The following is a 16,789-nucleotide window of genomic DNA, read 5'->3' as shown; positions in this document are numbered from 1 at the left end:
TCTGATTTGCGTAATCTCCGCCCCACAGGTAGGACTGCCAAAAAAAAACGCGTCAAAAAAAATAGAAGGTATCAAAAAAAAACGAACGAATGAATGAAATTTCATTAAAATTGATTGATTGAAATAGAAATTAGAGAAGAAGGCAGAGAAGGAAACCGATATGGCCATAAAATAAGAGGAAGAGGAAATTGTAAAAATAATTGAAGAGAGAGGGAGGGAGATAAGAGAATACGATATGGAGGAGGATTTTGTAAAGAGAATTGAAGGGGAAAGAGAAGAAAAGCCCATTATGGCCTTGTGGAGAGAATTGTAGGAGAATACTGGGAGATTTTGGAGAGAATTAAAGCAGTTTGGAGGGAGATTTGAAAGAGAATTGAAGCAGTATAAGATACGATTTTAGAGAAAGAGATTTGAAAGAGAATTAAAGCAGTGTTTTGGAAAATTTTAGAGAGAATTAAAGCAACTTAGAGGGAGATTTGAAAGAGAATTAAAAAAGTTTATAGAGAGATTCAGAAGTAATGGATGAGGAGGTTTGAAAGATAATTCAAGCAGTGAAGGGCGACATTTGAAAGAGAATTCAAGCAGTGTATGGGGGAGATTTGCCAAACAATTGATGGAACGAGAGGATAGCTTTCGCTATAATGAAATATTTTTGGTAGAGAATAGGGAAAGATTTTATACAGGGGGATATTCTGGAGAGAATTGAGGAAGAACACGGGCAGAGTTCTGAGCCAGAAAGAGTATCCGGGACTGGCCTTAGCAGAGACTCCTTGTACAGAGATAGAGATCTCTTCGAGTGCATACTCTCTCTTTTCTTTCTTTTTTTTGTAGGCTTTTTGTCCAAAGAGTCTCCCATTCTCACAACAGTTCTCCGCTTGACATTCTCCAGGGCTTTTGACGAGGGTTACTGTACTTTTCACATCAGCGTTTCGCCGGCCTGTGCTGCCTCTCCGGTTCCCACACAATCATCGCTCTCTCTCGCTCTCTTTTTTCTCCCCATTTCCATTTCCATTCCGTTCCATTCCCTTTTTGATGCAGTTTTGTTGTTCTGTTTTTGTTGTTGTGGGAATTGTTCATTAACACTTGTTAACCCAATTTAGATTCAATTTCCATAGACAACGTATCGCGTGTATCTGTGCCTGTATCTGTATCTGTATCTGTGCCTGTATCTGTATCTGCAACTGTGCATTTGTATCTGTATCTGTATCTGCTGCTGCCGCTGCCGCTGCGAATAAGAGGCCCTGCATTGTCACACGCACTCGAATTATACAGCTACAGATTATACAAAAAATAATACACATATAAGAGATACAAAATACACACAGATACACACGTACACACACACACACAGCTACAGCGAAGAACGTATCGGCGGCAATAAAACAAGTGACGGCGGGGCAGAGGCAGAGGCAGACATTGACAGCTGCCGTCCGCTCGACAATCGCCGCTCGACAAAAACAAACAGCCTCAAGGTTTACCGCTTCCCAAAACGAGGGTTAAACCAGACGCCAGCGGGGGGCAGGGGGCGGAGGGGGGCCCCCAGAGAGGGTTAACAGAGCAAGCAGTGCAAAAGCGAGAGAGACACAGAGAGAGAGAGGGAACGAATGCGAATTTTCTTTCAACTGTTTTTTAAAGCGTGTTTTTTGTTGCTTTTTGTCTGGTGTTTTTGTTTTTTTGTTTTGTTTTTGTTTTTGGGTGAATGATGAATTTCAAGTTTGACCTCCATTTGTCGCCATTCCAAGCTCCAAGAGAAGATGGGGAGAGAGAAGTGGAGAAGCAGTACCCGCGGTGGAGCAGCAAGAGATTGAAGTTTTATTTTCAATTTAAAAAAAAGCACAAACCACGGGAGAAACAAGTTCTCGAAAGCCTCCACCGCTGCCCCGAAAACTGGTCCGATTTCTCAAAGTTGCTGCTCCAAAGATGAAGCGAGAGACAGCGAGAGATCCATGAGAGAGCACCTCAGACCCATCGCTAGAAAAGTAATCATATTCGATGCCAAAAAAGACCCCCAAAAACTCACTTAATCACGATGCAAAAGGCCCCTCGCGGAGGGGGAAATCAATCCATCATTAATTGTTGTATGAATTACCTGCAACGAAAGAATGAAATAAAAGTATTACAAAATATAGTACTCATAGAAATATGCCCCCAATCCCACTTCCCCCTCATTTGTCATTAATTTCGAGTACTTTTTCTCGTTTTTCGCTCTCTCTCTCTCGGGCCGTGTCACCTTCAGGGCCACAAAAAGCATTCCATGTCGTCTGGGCCTCGAATAAGTTGACCCTATCAATCATACATCAACGACCACGTAGTACAGTGAGGGCTCTAGTGGCAGGGACTCACCCATCCACGAGGCGAATGCATCGAATGGGGCCCGAACCCTTACCTCCCCCCTGCTCCAAGGGCTCGCATGTCGAAATAAAGATAATTTTTGGCTATTCCGCTTTATCTGCGTCTTATCAGTATTTTGCTCATTGCCTCCCGCCCTCCCCCTCATTCTGGGGTGCCAGAGGGGTGTCTACCTCTCCCTTTCACCTTCTCCGGAGCCGCGTCGAGAGTTCGACTTCCAGTAGGGCGATCGCCAAGACGATCTCTCTCCCCTTGAATCCCGTATTCATTATTCATTTGCAAGGCCTATGACTATATTCATGGGATTAACGCGGGGTTTTTTGGGTCGGTCGTTGGCTCTACGGCTCTACGGCTCTACTGGGGAGGCTCTTACGACTCCGAATCGGAGTCCGAGACTGAAACTGAATTACATTTCTTTACCGTTTTTCTGTCGTCTGTTTTCGGTGTGTGTCTGTGTGTGTGTCTGTGTGCGTGTGTGCTCTTGGAGTCGGCCTACGTGCTACGTGATGTTTTGCATGGAAATTTTCAATTTACATTTTGTATCTCTGCCTCTTATCACCCTGTATGTCGCTCTCTGCAAAAATTTAAGAAAATTCAACAGCAATAGCAAACGCAAGCAGTGCACTGCTGGAAGGAAGGAAGGACGGCAAGCAGTGTGGATGGAGTATGTTCCAAGGGAATTGCTTGAAAGCAGTGCCAGAAGGAGGGTGGAGGAAGGAGGAAGGAGGGTAGGAGTCGTCAAAGTATATGATTGACATGTGAGCTTTGCCCACTATCTCTATCTGCCTCTCTCTCTCTCTCTCCGTCTCCCTCGCCCTCTCCCATCGGAGTGGAGCTTCTGGTGCGTGGGCTGTGACGCTTTGAAGAAACCTTCGCTGCTGCGTCGCTGCTTCTCTACTTTTGTGGCTGTGGCTTTTGCGCTTTGTGTGTGTGTGCCTGTGTGTGTGTGTACAGAAAGCACACGCACACGCATACCCATAAACAGAAGCAGAAGCAGGGCCTGGGCCTGGGCCTGGGCATGGGCATGGGCTGCCATTAACGTATCACATAACCAACAACAACAGCAAGTCAAAGGAGAAGAAGAAGAGGAAGAAGAAGCGGGAGGGGGAGAGGAATGAGAGATGCACGCGTGTACCAATTTCCCTTTTTGGGGAACGAGTGTGGAACCTGTTTGTCACCTCTTCTTGAGGCGGCGGTGCTGTGGTGGAACCTGTTCCCAGAGACAGACCTTCCTCCTCCAGGCGGTACAGGGTGCCCCGTGCTCTCACGTTATCATCTCTAATATTTAACACGATACAATGTCTCGAATAAGGGCATCAATCAACAAGGAGCCAAGCATAAAGCAGTAAACAGCGGCAGCAGCAAGCAGTAAACAGCGCCAACCCAAAACAAGGAGGCAAAGTGAAAGATTCTCCGCCGCTATTAAAGCTGCCCAAAAACAACTGTAAACCAGGCTAAAAAGGAGAGCAGAACAGGCTTCGCACCGGTTATGAACGTACGTGTGGCTCTCTGTCTGTGTGTGTGTGTGTTTGCGGAGAGAAATTGCAAAAAAATAAAAAGGAACGCCTGCACAGACAGACAGACAGACAGTGTGAGAGTGTGGAGTGGAGCAGGAAGGGAGGAAGAGAGGTGGCCCGAGTGTCTGCAGTGCAGCTGTGTCTAGGCTCCTTTCACTCCCACACTCAATGCGATCCACAGGAGAGTGGGACAGAGAGAGGGAGGGAGAAAGGGCACCAGTGAGGGCAAAAATATTAGCAGAAACGACAAAGATTTATGAGCGAAAGTCCAGCAACAAAGCAAGCGTCGATCTCCAGAGAGACAGAGAGAGGCAGAGAGAGAGAGGGGGAAAACCGCAGAGGAAGTCAAGAACGTTAAAGCGAAACGATATTTGGGGCAGGGAATGGGGTTTGATGTGCGGCGGAAGATCAGAGATCACCGATGGATAAAGAAAGCTGTGTAGCACTCGAAAACTCCCAAAGAAATGCCTTTTCCCTGCCCTTTTGTTGATCTCTTGAGAGGGAAACCTTTACCAAATTGGGAGTAAGGCTTGTTCGTTGAGTTCTTTCGGAACTGGGATTGTTTAATCTTGTTTATTCCTTCACTACTGTTCTAGGAACCCCATATCCACTAATTTTCCATTAAAATACCAATCAAATCTTTATCTCCGTTCGGTATCGCTGCCCGAAATGAATTTCCAAACATTTCCACCCACCGAAAGCCAGCAGATAAGCGATAATAAAAATACCAATAAGATAAGTGGAAAATGCGGTATAATCCACAAAAACGATGGAAAATACCAATTTGGATGGGCGGAAAATTCGCAAACAAACCAAAAAGATATGGGGGTAAATGTCAACAAGATAAGCAAAATATATGTACATATGTATGTATGTATGTATGTATGTATGTATGTACAATATACAATACAATTTTGCCACAAAACACACAGAAATCCACCGACATTTGGGGCATGGCCACGCCCTTAACCAGAAATCGAAATCGAATAAACATTTCGACTAAACCAAAACCAAAAATCCCGATAAACAAAATCAAAATAAAGGCAGAAAACCACAGAAAATATTCCCACAGTTCCAGTTCCATTTCCAGGTCCCAGACTCGAAAACCGAAAAGCGAAAACCGAAATAACAACTACGGCAAATATTTTTATAAGTCGCAATAAGCGAAAAGTAAATATAGGGAAAAGAAAAGCAGACAAGCAGTGGAAGGAGGGAGGGACGGAGGGAGGGAGGGCGGGGGAGAGGCCGGAGAATGAGGGAGGAAGAGAAGAAGACAAATTTAGATTGGGAGACAATTGGGGTGGTAATTGCGTCCGCTGGAATTTTCAACGAGAAACGGAACGGAATGGAATGGAACGCAACGGAATGGAATGGAGTGGAGCTGTACGAGTGTGTGTGTGTGTGTGTTTGGGAAGCGTGTGATATATCAAACAATAAATCATAATAGTCATAAAAAAAAACTCACAATATAAAAAACAGGCGAATAAAGTAAGGCAGAAAACCAGAAGAAGAATAAGAATAAGAGAAGGAGGAAGAGGAAGAGGAAGAGTCAACAAAAACCGAAAGCAACAACAACAAAAGTTCAAGGCAATAAAAACATCAACAGAGAATAAAAGATTACAAAAAAAAAGTTCAAGCTTCTTGGTCTAAAATTTTGTATACCCTTAAAGATCGCTTCTACCGACGGATGCTCTATTTTTAGACTGGAACTACAGTTTGAAATTTGGGATTATCTTAGCTATAGGATATAGAAATCCCCAATACGGAGAGACTTCCAAAAGTTGGGCACTTGAGAAACAAATAAAATATACCCAATAAGGGATTGTGCAGGGTGAGGGGGGTGACTGTGTAGGGGTGTCAGAAGCAGTTCAGAGAAGGGGTGGGGAGGGGAGTGTGTCAAATGCTGAGACAGACATGTTTCAGCATGCAATCGTAATCAGAGATAGCGTGAAAGAGTAAGCCAAAGACGGTGAAAAACGAGGAGGAGGAGGAGGAGGAGGAGAACCCAAAAGTCTGGGAATGTCTCTGGGAAGGAGAGAGCAGAGCAAGCCATGTGAGCTGCTCTTTCTCCCTCTCTCCCTCTCGAGTAACCAAGGCGTCTTTTGTGATAATCAACAATGGAAAAGGGGCAGGATAGGGGGCGGGGGGAACAGGCAAAAGCGATAAGAAGCGAAATAGAAGAGGCATCAGAACCAGCCACAGGCAACAACAAATACAAATATATATATATTTTATATGTAATATTATTAATAAGAACCCACTTTCGATTTGCTGCCCTCGGCGCGTGTCTGATAACGATAACTCGGGGCCCAAATGAAACGATTGTCAGCAATCGATAAGTGCTATCAGCGGAGGGGCATGGACAGTCCGCAAAGGAAATTAAATGGAATATAAGACCTATAAATAGCTGTTTCTGGGTGCAGGTCCCTTTTGGCAGAAGGACTGCTTTCACATGCACTGCTTACACTCTTGCACAGCACACTCACCTGTTTGACGCTTTCGCTTGATTGTCGCTGCCGCTTCTGCTGCCGCTGCTGCTGCTGCTGCTTCTGCCGCTGCCTCTGCTTCCCTTTGCTGCTGACGCTGCTCCTGCTCCACGACAAACGCCGTTAGATCGCTGCTGTAATACGATCCTTCGCCCAATTCCAGTCCTAGACCCAGTCCCACTCCTCCTCTCACTCCCACTCCCACGACGGCAGCGTAGTCAACGAAATCGGACGCTCTCAGCTGGTGGGACGCTCTCATTGGCGCATGCTATCCCGCTCTGACTATTGGCTTGGGTTGATTACGCTCCTCTTCTTCTGTCTCTCCCTCTTTCCCTCTCTCTCTCTCTCTGTGTCGTCTCTACTGCTTTTGCTCACTTAACACTCAATGGGATCTCATTGGAGTGGTTTTCCTTGGAGCGGGCGGCGGTCGGCGTCGGTCCTTTTCTTTTTTCTTCCTTACAATTACAAATTCGTTTTGTACAAAATTTTCTTCTTGTTGTCGCAACGATTTCCCTTTGACCAAATGTTTGCAAATTTTGGTATTTTTGACAATTTTTCATTTCCCTTCTTTGGAATTTTTGCTGGTAGCTTTTTATCGTTTTTCTTTGATTAAAATTGAATACGAAGAATTATAAATATATTTACAAAAACCTTATTATCCAAGACAAAGACAATTTTTAACAAATTAAAAGATAATCTGCAAAAGAGAGAGAGAAGAGGAAATTTTTAGAATTAGTAGGGGAAAAATAGATAGAATAGAATACAAAAAAATCCATCACGTACCACTCACACACACACACACACACACACACACACACACACACACACACACACACACACACACACACACACAAACAACGGCCTACCTTTTCACTTAATTTGATTTTAGAAAAATTTCCATTCAAATGTTTTTGTCCAAAACAACACCCAAAAATAAATTACTATTTTTTTAAATTTCTTTTTTTTTTGCGCTTGGGGAAACACTAAAAAAAACTACGCAAAAAGCGTACAGAAAGAGGAGGCCCCTATCAAAACAAGCCAGAGAGGGGGAGGCAGCGGCGGGGCAGCGACAGCGACAGACGCCAGAAAGCAAAAACTGAATTTCTGGAAATTACGCACTTGGCCCAAAGCACACACACACACATGGTCGATAGGGTAGGGGGCTGTGGGGCCTGGGATTCTCTTTTTCTACGCACTTTGCTATCAAAAAAAAAAAAACAAAATAGAATTCCCAAGAAACCCTTGATAATTCGACAAAATCGGCAACTTTTTCGTAAACAAACCCAAAAGCAAAAGAAAAAGCAACAAAAACATTCAAAAGCAAACAATAAAAAGCCGGTTCCAGAGTTATTAATGCGTACTGCCCTCCCTCTCTCTCCCACACACTCTCTCTCACACTCTCTATCGCTGTTGCTCTCTTCATTCATCCAGGCTCGGCTCGGCAAAGAAGTGCGAATGGGAGAGCTGTATGGAAGGAAAGGCTGAAAACAAAGTGGCGGCAGAGCAGAGGAGACGAAAACAAACACGCACAGGCACAGGCACAGACACATGCAAACAAAAATACACACGCACACACACGCATTTGTTTTGTAATTTCTTGGGGAGACAACGCAGGGTAACCGGCAAAGAATCAAGCAGAAGTATCCAGAAGCAGCACACAGCCCACAGCAGAGCTTAAGCAGTGCCTGAGCAGATCCTAGGCAAAGCCAAAGCAGTGTCCAGGCAAATCCTAAGCGGACTTTAAAGCCCAAGCAGCGAGAAAGCAGTGCTACAGCGCTGCGTCTAAGCAGAACATTTGTAAACAGAGGCCCAAGCAGCGCTTAAAGCAGAGCTCAAGCAGCGCCGCAGTCGTCATAGGCCCGAAAACACGTTTCATCTTGTTGTTTTTGCAATCTTTTTTTTGCGTGCAACTAAATTAATATTTATATTTGCTTTTGTTTTTTTTTTTGTGGATTTGTTTGCGGACATAGAAGGCTTAAGTCGTAATATTACAACACTCTCACACGCTCACACACACAAACATAGAGCCATAGAGAGACACCTGCCATCAGGCGACACCTTTTCGGCCAGAATTTCTGTTTATTTATGAATTTTACTTTGTTTTTGGACCTTACTCTTCACCGTCTTGCTTTTTGCTGCCGCAGCAGCAGCTTCCAGGCAGAGGATACACGTACGTACACGTACACATACACATACACGTGTCTCTCTCTTTCTCTCGCTCTCTTTACACAATCTCTCTGTTTTTCTTAATTCTTCTCCTTTTTCTGGTTTTGCTGCCTGCCGCGTGCCGCTTGCAACGTCCGCTTGCCACGCCGTTTGCTGAAAGACTCTCGACGGTGGCTTGCGACTGAGGTTTAAGCCCCAAAGGCCCCAGAGCTCTCTCGCTCGCTCAACCGCTGTCTCTCTCTCCCTCTCTCTCTCTCTCTCTCTGTCAATAGGCGCCGGCGCAAGCTTCAGTCGCACTCTGGTGCTGGTGCTGCCTCTGCCTCTGCCTCTCTGCTGCTGCCTCTGCCCCGGGGACGTATCGCGAAATCACTTCTTTTTTATTTTCTTTGCTGCTTACGTGGGTGCTGCGGCTACCCTGCTTCGCTCTTCCCAGCACACAATCCAACAACCCACCCACCCATCAGCGCGTGAGAGTGGCTCCATTTGACACGTAAGGATTTGCGTCGGCAGCGACGGTGCGGTTGGCAGCGACGCGGACAGCGGACAGCGGACTGTGGGACAGTGGAGGCGGCAGGCAGCGGTTGGCGACTGGATTAGGGACAGAGGCTAAGAACCGGCAAAGGGGCGGGGCACCTTGCAAAAATAGTTGCATGGGTTTGAGAGGTTTATGGGCGAAAGGGAGGTAGGTAGGTAGGGAGGTAGGGGGGCGGGGCAAGGAAGGTGTGGTAGCCGTGGGCAGACTTAATTACTAACACACACACACACACCAACACACTCGCAGAGAGTGGGAGAGCGAGAGAGGTGGTTGGGTGGGTGGTGTGAGTGTGAGTGTGTTTGTGATTGAGTGAGTGTGGAGCATATTTTTAGACCAAAACCAAGAAACAGTTATAGTTTCACTCTCTATGCAGCAAGAGGGAGACTGAGAGAGGGACGCAGAAGGATGAAGAAGGGAGAACATCGGGGGAGTGTTTCGGGAGGAAAGAGCCCCCCAGGGACCGTGGAAAATCGTGGGTTTTTCCCGTCAAAGGATCAAACGAAACCATATGGATTCCGCCCCAGCCACAACCCACGCAATAAGACACATAAACGAGGGTATGGTATGGTATAAATTAAGGAACCATTTAGGGAGCTGAGATTCAGTTAAAGAGCTACTTAAAGGTTTTTTCCTCCCTCAAGCATTAAGCATCAGGCATCATATCATGGAAATACATAAGAGTTCTAATAGCCATCATCATAAATGGTAACAATGCGGGAGGTTATAGAAATAGAAAGAACACAACTACAGATCGCCTGCAGAAGACCCCGCTTCTGTTTAAAGAGTAAATAATTGAATGGACCCACATTATTTGCACTATTTCTCATATCCAAAGATTGTTGCTTTAAACCGTAAAAGCAAAGTCGGATTGTTTGAGAATCCGATTCAGAAGAGAGAAATATGCAAAATGTCTCCTCTTGCGACTCCTTTTCGTTGCACTTCCAAACAGAAACCTAAGCGAAATACCATTTCACAATCTGTTTACTAGATTCTCTATGGAAATGTAATCGAACTCTCTCTGGACTTGTGATCGCGCTCTCAGCGGGATTCCGGACTTGACCCTCTAGGGTGTACGGTTACCCGTTTCAGCGAAAACGGGTTTACTGCCAGCGCCACCAATCTACTCCTCGCCCTGCGACAATTCCATCGCCTACGCCGCAATTCAATCATCGATATGGAGGACAAGCCAGTGAGTGGCACGCGCAGGGGATGGGGCAAGCAGTGTAACAAGCAGTATAATAATGGACAGCAGAAGGGGGCATCAATTACAGGCCAATAAAAGCTGGAGGGAACCACTATCCCACCTCCACTGCCTCCCACCCCCCTTCCCCTCCTTGCAACGGTCACCAACTGGTAATCGCATTTGTGGAAAACTTTTCAACAGCTGTTCAACGGGGTATGGGAGAGAAAGAACGAACAGGGACACTCAACATATGGGAAGCTTTTCACAATGTTCTAGATTCTTTTTTGTTCTTGTGGAAAGACTAATTGACAGCTGCTTCGGCAGGGGGAGCAGGAGGAGCAGGAGGAGCAGGGGGGTAAAACCCACAAGCCGAAGGACGGTCCCACTCGTTAAAGTTGTGCAACAATTTCCCTTTAAATGATTTACATACAAAACACACAAAAAAAAAAAGAGAGAAGGAGAGAAGGAGAGAAGGAGAGAAGGAAGCCAGCGCTGTAAGCAGCGCAGTCATCGCAGGCAGCGACTGCAAAAGAGAGAATTTCGGTATCCTTTGCATGAATGAGCGTCAGTCGACGCGCTCTCTGGCTTTGCTCTCCCTCTCCCTGTCTTACGCTACCCCTGAGCGTTTTGTTGTTGTTGGGAGAGCAGCCGGCGGCGTTTCTTTGATGAATCGTCGACGTTTGACGACGATGATGATGACGCAGCGCCTGCTGGAGGAGTAAGAGAGGTGGAGGGGGAAGACCAGTCCAAAACATACACCACTTACTCCACACCTTCAAGCCGCCAACCTCCAACAACAGCTACAGCAATAAATCCCAAACACACAAAATACGACAATACCCAATATTAAATGTGAATGAAAAAAAAGTCCCCTGGCCACATGGCTAACGGCAGCTTGGGAATTTCAACACAAAAAAACATCCTTCCGTAGGAACAAGGCGAGGAAGGGGTAGGACACACACATTTTCCATATGGCAGAGCTCTTTTGTAGATGTTTTTCTGTACGCCATATTGTTGCTAAAAGCAACAGCAACAACAATTTTACAGCGAAAACAAGTTAAAAATGCAATTGAAAAGTGTGTTGATCTCTCCCTCTCACACGCTACGTGCGCTACTTTAGGTTCATCGTTTTCAATTCAAGAGTTTCTCTCTCTCTCTCTTGCTTGCTCGCTCGCTCTCCTCGCACACAGCAAACACAAAACAATAAAAAAAAAACACACCAACAAAAAACATGCACGCACACACGCACGTACACACACACACACACAGAACTCGCTCGCTCTCTCTTCAATTACTTTTTGCTTTTGGAAAAATGTTGTTGAAATTCTTGCTTACTTTTTGTGGTTTCATTGAATTTTCATGTTGTGAAGAAAGTGTAGTTTAGATTTACTTTGGATTATCATAACCCAATCGCCGCCATATTTTCCGACTCACTCACGCACACGCCCGTATGCTGCACATTGAAAAAAAATATATTTTCATTCGCACTCTGCACTATGAGGCACCCGACGCCTTCCTCGCGTTTCAGTTTTCAGTTCAAAAAAAAAAATAAAAAATTATCTTGTTCAATTTTCTACTGATATTGTGCTGATTACAGTTTTCCGCCAACCGCCTTTTGTTGTTTTTCCGCGCTCGTTTTCAGTGTGACTAAACCGTCCGACTCTCAGAAATATACCTAAATATACCGCCTCTTTTCAAAATATACCGTAAATATACTAACGAATTCAAGTACTGTTTTACATATTCCTCGTTTTTGATATTCCGTTGAATATTACTAGCTATTTGGAACATTTAGCCATGCCCACATAATTTTATCCCATTGATGAATCAATTTTCTACAAGATTGGCTAGTTTTCAGTCCTGGCTTTGATTGTATTTGGCTAAAACAAGGCAATAACAAAGTAGTTCAACAAAAAATCAGTCGCAATGTTGCTGGTATTTGATGACATGATGCGTGTATAGCCCGTTGTGCACCCTATTTCGTTAATTTTATATGTAGATCAAACGCAATTTATTAAGACCTTTTTCTCAAATTGATATTCTTTAGACATATTCAAGTACCGTATTGTATCTTGTATATATTTATCTCGATCCTGATACCTACTGAGCCTTGGAAGACAAACGTATTCACAATTCTATAACATTCATTACCCCCAGGGTATGTGTGCATGGAATTAGCAACATGTTTGTGTATGGAATGCGACTCATAGTTGCAATAGCGAAACTGCGGCGAATCGGGTATTGCCTATATTTCAAGCTATGGATGCCCAATTAGCTTTATCCCATAGATAAATACATTTTTTACAATATTGCTTCTTTTAATTACCTTTACGTAATTTATTTTGACTAAAATACGGTTTTCAAGTAAATGTTGCCGCAACAGTGTGTATGGAATGTGCAACATTGTGTATGGAACGAGACTCATTGTTGCTAAAGCGAAAATGCGGCGAACTGCGGCGAAATCAACTTCGATTCAAAAAACGACCAATTCTTTGTTCCGTTGAATAATACTATCTATATGGAACATTTAGGCATGCCCACTCAATTTTGTACGATTGATGAATCAATTCTATACATGATTGGTCTATTCCAAATACTTGCTTTTATTGGATTTCTATATAAAATTGAAAATTAAATTAATAGATTGAAGAAAATGGACAAAAATACCATGGGAGCGCGGCGAAAACCAGTATTTCTTCAGTATGACCCTCAGAACAGCACCGAAATATACGGTCTCACTTGAAAAATATACCGAGTGGTGCGCGCCAAATCGAACTTTTTTGAATGTGAGCGACAAGGATTTAAATGTTGTCATCCGGGCCTTTATCTATGCCCACATAATTTTATACGATTAATGAATCAATTTTCTACTTAACTGGTCAGTTTGACTAAACAAGGTTTAAACAAAATAGGTCAACAAAAAATACAGTCGCAATGTTGCTGGTAAATTAGCAACATTTGTGTATGGAATGGGACTCATTGTTGCTAAAGCGAACTGCGGCGAATTCAAATTCGATTCAAAATAACGACCAATTCCTCATATTCTTTGTTCCCTCGACTATTACCAGCTAAATAGAACATTTAGCCATGCGCACTCAATTTTATCCCATTGATGAATCAATTCTATACATGATTGGCCTATTCGAAATACCTGCATTTATTGGATTTCTATATAACATTGAAAATTAAATTAATAGATTGATGAAATTTACCATTTAGCACTAAAAAACACCACATGGGAGCGCGGCGAAAACCAGTATTTCTACAGTATGACCCTCAGAACAGCACCGAAATATACGGTCTCATTTGAAAAATATACCGAGTGGTGCGCGCCAAATCGAACTTTTTTGAATGTGAGCGACAAGGATTTAAATGTTGTCATCCGGGCCTTTATCTATGCCCACATAATTTTATACGATTGATGAATCAATTTTCTACTTAACTGGTGTATTCTTAATACTTGTTTTATTGCATTTTGCGTAAAAAGAGGTTTTAGCGAAATAAGTAAAAAAAAAAACAAGTAGCGAAATAGGTCAATCAAAACAAACGAAAAAGGAAATTGCTCAATTTTGATATTCCATTGAATAATGCTCACTAACTGAATCTCTCAGCGATATCCCATTGATGAATAAATTTTCTACAAGAGTGGATAGTTTTTAATCCTTGCTTTTATTGTATTTATTGTAAAAAAAGATTTAAACGAAAAAGTTCAACAAGTTCAAGTATTGCGTGTAAGCCGTAGTATAGGCCTTTGTATTCCCTATTTTGTTAATTTTATATGAACGTATAAATATTGATATGAAGATAAAACGTAACTAATAAAGACCTTTTCTCAAATTGACATTTTTTGGACATATGCATGTACATATATGATGAGTGATGACTATAAGATCTCGATCCTGATACCTATTCTTGGTCTCTGCAAGAAGACAATAAGCTTTAAAATATCCTTGAAATATTGAAAATAATATTAAATATTATTGAATTTTTGGCCTGGGATGACAAACATTCACAAATCTATAACATCCATTTCATGGGAATGTTGTGAACCGGTTATTACAGATTCTACCCGATTCAAATAAATACCTAAATATACCGTCTCATTTGAAAAATATACCGTAAATATACTGACGAAATATAATGGAATATGAAATATGAAATATAATTTATGAATTTTAGCTTTTTGTTGAATGGACTTAAGTCTACTAAAATTAATGATTTCAGAGTTAGTTCCAAAACGGAATAAAAGGCAAATTAATGAATTAGGTACCATTTGGAAATGGATAGCAGGCAGCCCTGATCACGACGGCTTTTTGAAAATACAGAATAAAGTAAATTAATCAATTGAAAATAATAATAAACAATTTATAATAAATTACAAAGTTGTCAATGAAATTGAATTTCTCTCAAATTCATTAAAAAATGTCATCTTCAATGAAGAAACGATACTGAGAAAGCATCGTTTAAAATTAATAACTTTTGGTCTACTAAATTTAATTGATACCATAACCCTCTTTAAGGTAAACATTTTCAATGGAAAAATTGTAAATAAAAATGAAATAGAGGACAATTTTAAGCATGAAAAACAGCCTGTTGAACTGTCTGATCTACTGAATATTGCAACGGTTAAACTAATTCGAAGTTCAGATTTAATAATCATTTATATAAAATGTCCTCATATTAAGTAATATAAAAATAATATAATAATATTAAAGTAACACTGCGGAGCAGACGCTCCAAATGAAATTATTTAAGTTCGCTCATATTACACCAGCGCAAAGAATGGCGAAGGTGTGCCTGGATGATTCCGTTCCACTTGTCGACATATTCGCTGAAATCTGCAATCTCTGACCTGAAAATTATCAACGTTTTCGTATAGCTTTATCAAGCAATCAATGAAGAAACGTACACAATTAATAGCAGCGATAAAGAGGAGAATCACATTCGTGCAAATGAAAGCCATGGGATCGAGGCAGAGCACGAAAATGAGCAAAAATATACAATCGAACAAAGAGAATAAGAGGCAGGAGTCAGAGAAAAAGAACCATCCATTTGAAAAAGAGGATTTCTTGGGGACGATGGAAATTCTTATGAGCATATCAACGGATACCGAGAACCAAGTAACCGATGACAGGGCGAAGAATTTCAAATAATATCAGAAGAAATTAGAGTTCTATCAGAACTTCAAAATGTATCGGGACGAAACATTTAAGAATGGCGGCAGTTAACGTACCCAATTCTATTGAGCTCTCATACGAGTTGTAAGCAATCTTTGGCTTTCTAAGACGAAAACAATTTCAATCTTGGGCCTCCGCCTAATTGGTTTTTTTCAAGACATAAGGTCGGAGGAATTTTGGAGCGGCAGACTGGGAGCATTCTCCAGAGAGAATCGCAGCAGTAAGAATTTTAGCTTTTTGTTGAAGCGGGAGCGGCTGGCGGCTGAGAGCCGGAAAGCGGTAGCGGTGGTTCAGAGCCAGAAAGAGGTATGGGGCAAATTAAATTAGGTGGATAAGGTCGGAGGAATTTTGAACAAATGAGTCGCAGACCGCACGTTGCCCCCATTTTATAGGCTGCGGACACGCGAAATTGAAGCAGCGCAGCGCTGCTGCAGACTCATGCGCAGACGCAGCAGGCTCTCTGCCCGCTTTTCATTGGTTCTGCTCACCATTCCTTTGTATATGTATGCATGTGTATGTGTATGTGTCTGGGCCTGGGTAAATCTGGCGATGACAGCAGTGCCTAGTGATGGACTTTTTCGGGAAAAAATAAGTGTATAGGTACTTAGCCCAAATAGATATTCAATCGGAGTAAGCGGTCTGCGCGGCAAGTTCCGCTGGGCTCGGACTGGCACACCCATACAAAACAAGGAACTAGATATATGTATGTATATGCGCTTTTGAAGTTCCTGCGCTGTTCACCATTCGACGATCTGAACACGTGGAAGAAGCGAATCGATAACAAAAGTGCTGCTCATTACATTCGTGTAGTCTATATTAAAAAACTCATGCCAGAAATTCTAAGAATACGTGTGCATCCATACATTAAAATACGCAAAGCAAACAACACATTAGCGCTTAAAACTAAAAAGAAACATTACTGCATTACCAGCAGTGAGCGATGACGAATGTCACCTACAATGTCATGTAGGCGTTGACGCCAGCCAAATTGAATCTTTTGTTTCTTTCTTTTCCGCGCGTGCCGAACGAAATTCTGTTCGTCTCTTTCATGATGTAATTATACAAGGTGGTCTCGTCGGAAGCCGAAGCTCGTTCGTGTTGTCCCTTATCGTCAGTGCGTGAAAGGTTGTTCGCGGACGAATTTTTTTATAAAGTTTTAACCCTTACGAGCCACCAACAAGAAATGACGTATTGCACTTTTTGCCGAATTCATGTTCCGGGAGTAAAATTTATTCATGTTCCACTGAGATTTCAAAAAATTCGACATTCACCTACGTGGATGAGGTTTCGCATGGCGGACTTATAAAACCGTCAGAAGAATTTAAACATAAGATCAAAGAATTAGAATTAATATTTCTACATTACGTTAAAGCGCA

This window comes from Drosophila persimilis, unplaced genomic scaffold (assembly GCF_003286085.1).
Source record: "Drosophila persimilis strain 14011-0111.01,24,50 unplaced genomic scaffold, DperRS2 tig00000885-arrow-arrow-pilon, whole genome shotgun sequence".
Lineage (NCBI taxonomy): Eukaryota > Metazoa > Arthropoda > Insecta > Diptera > Drosophilidae > Drosophila > Drosophila persimilis.
Note: the sequence above shows the minus strand (reverse complement) of the source record.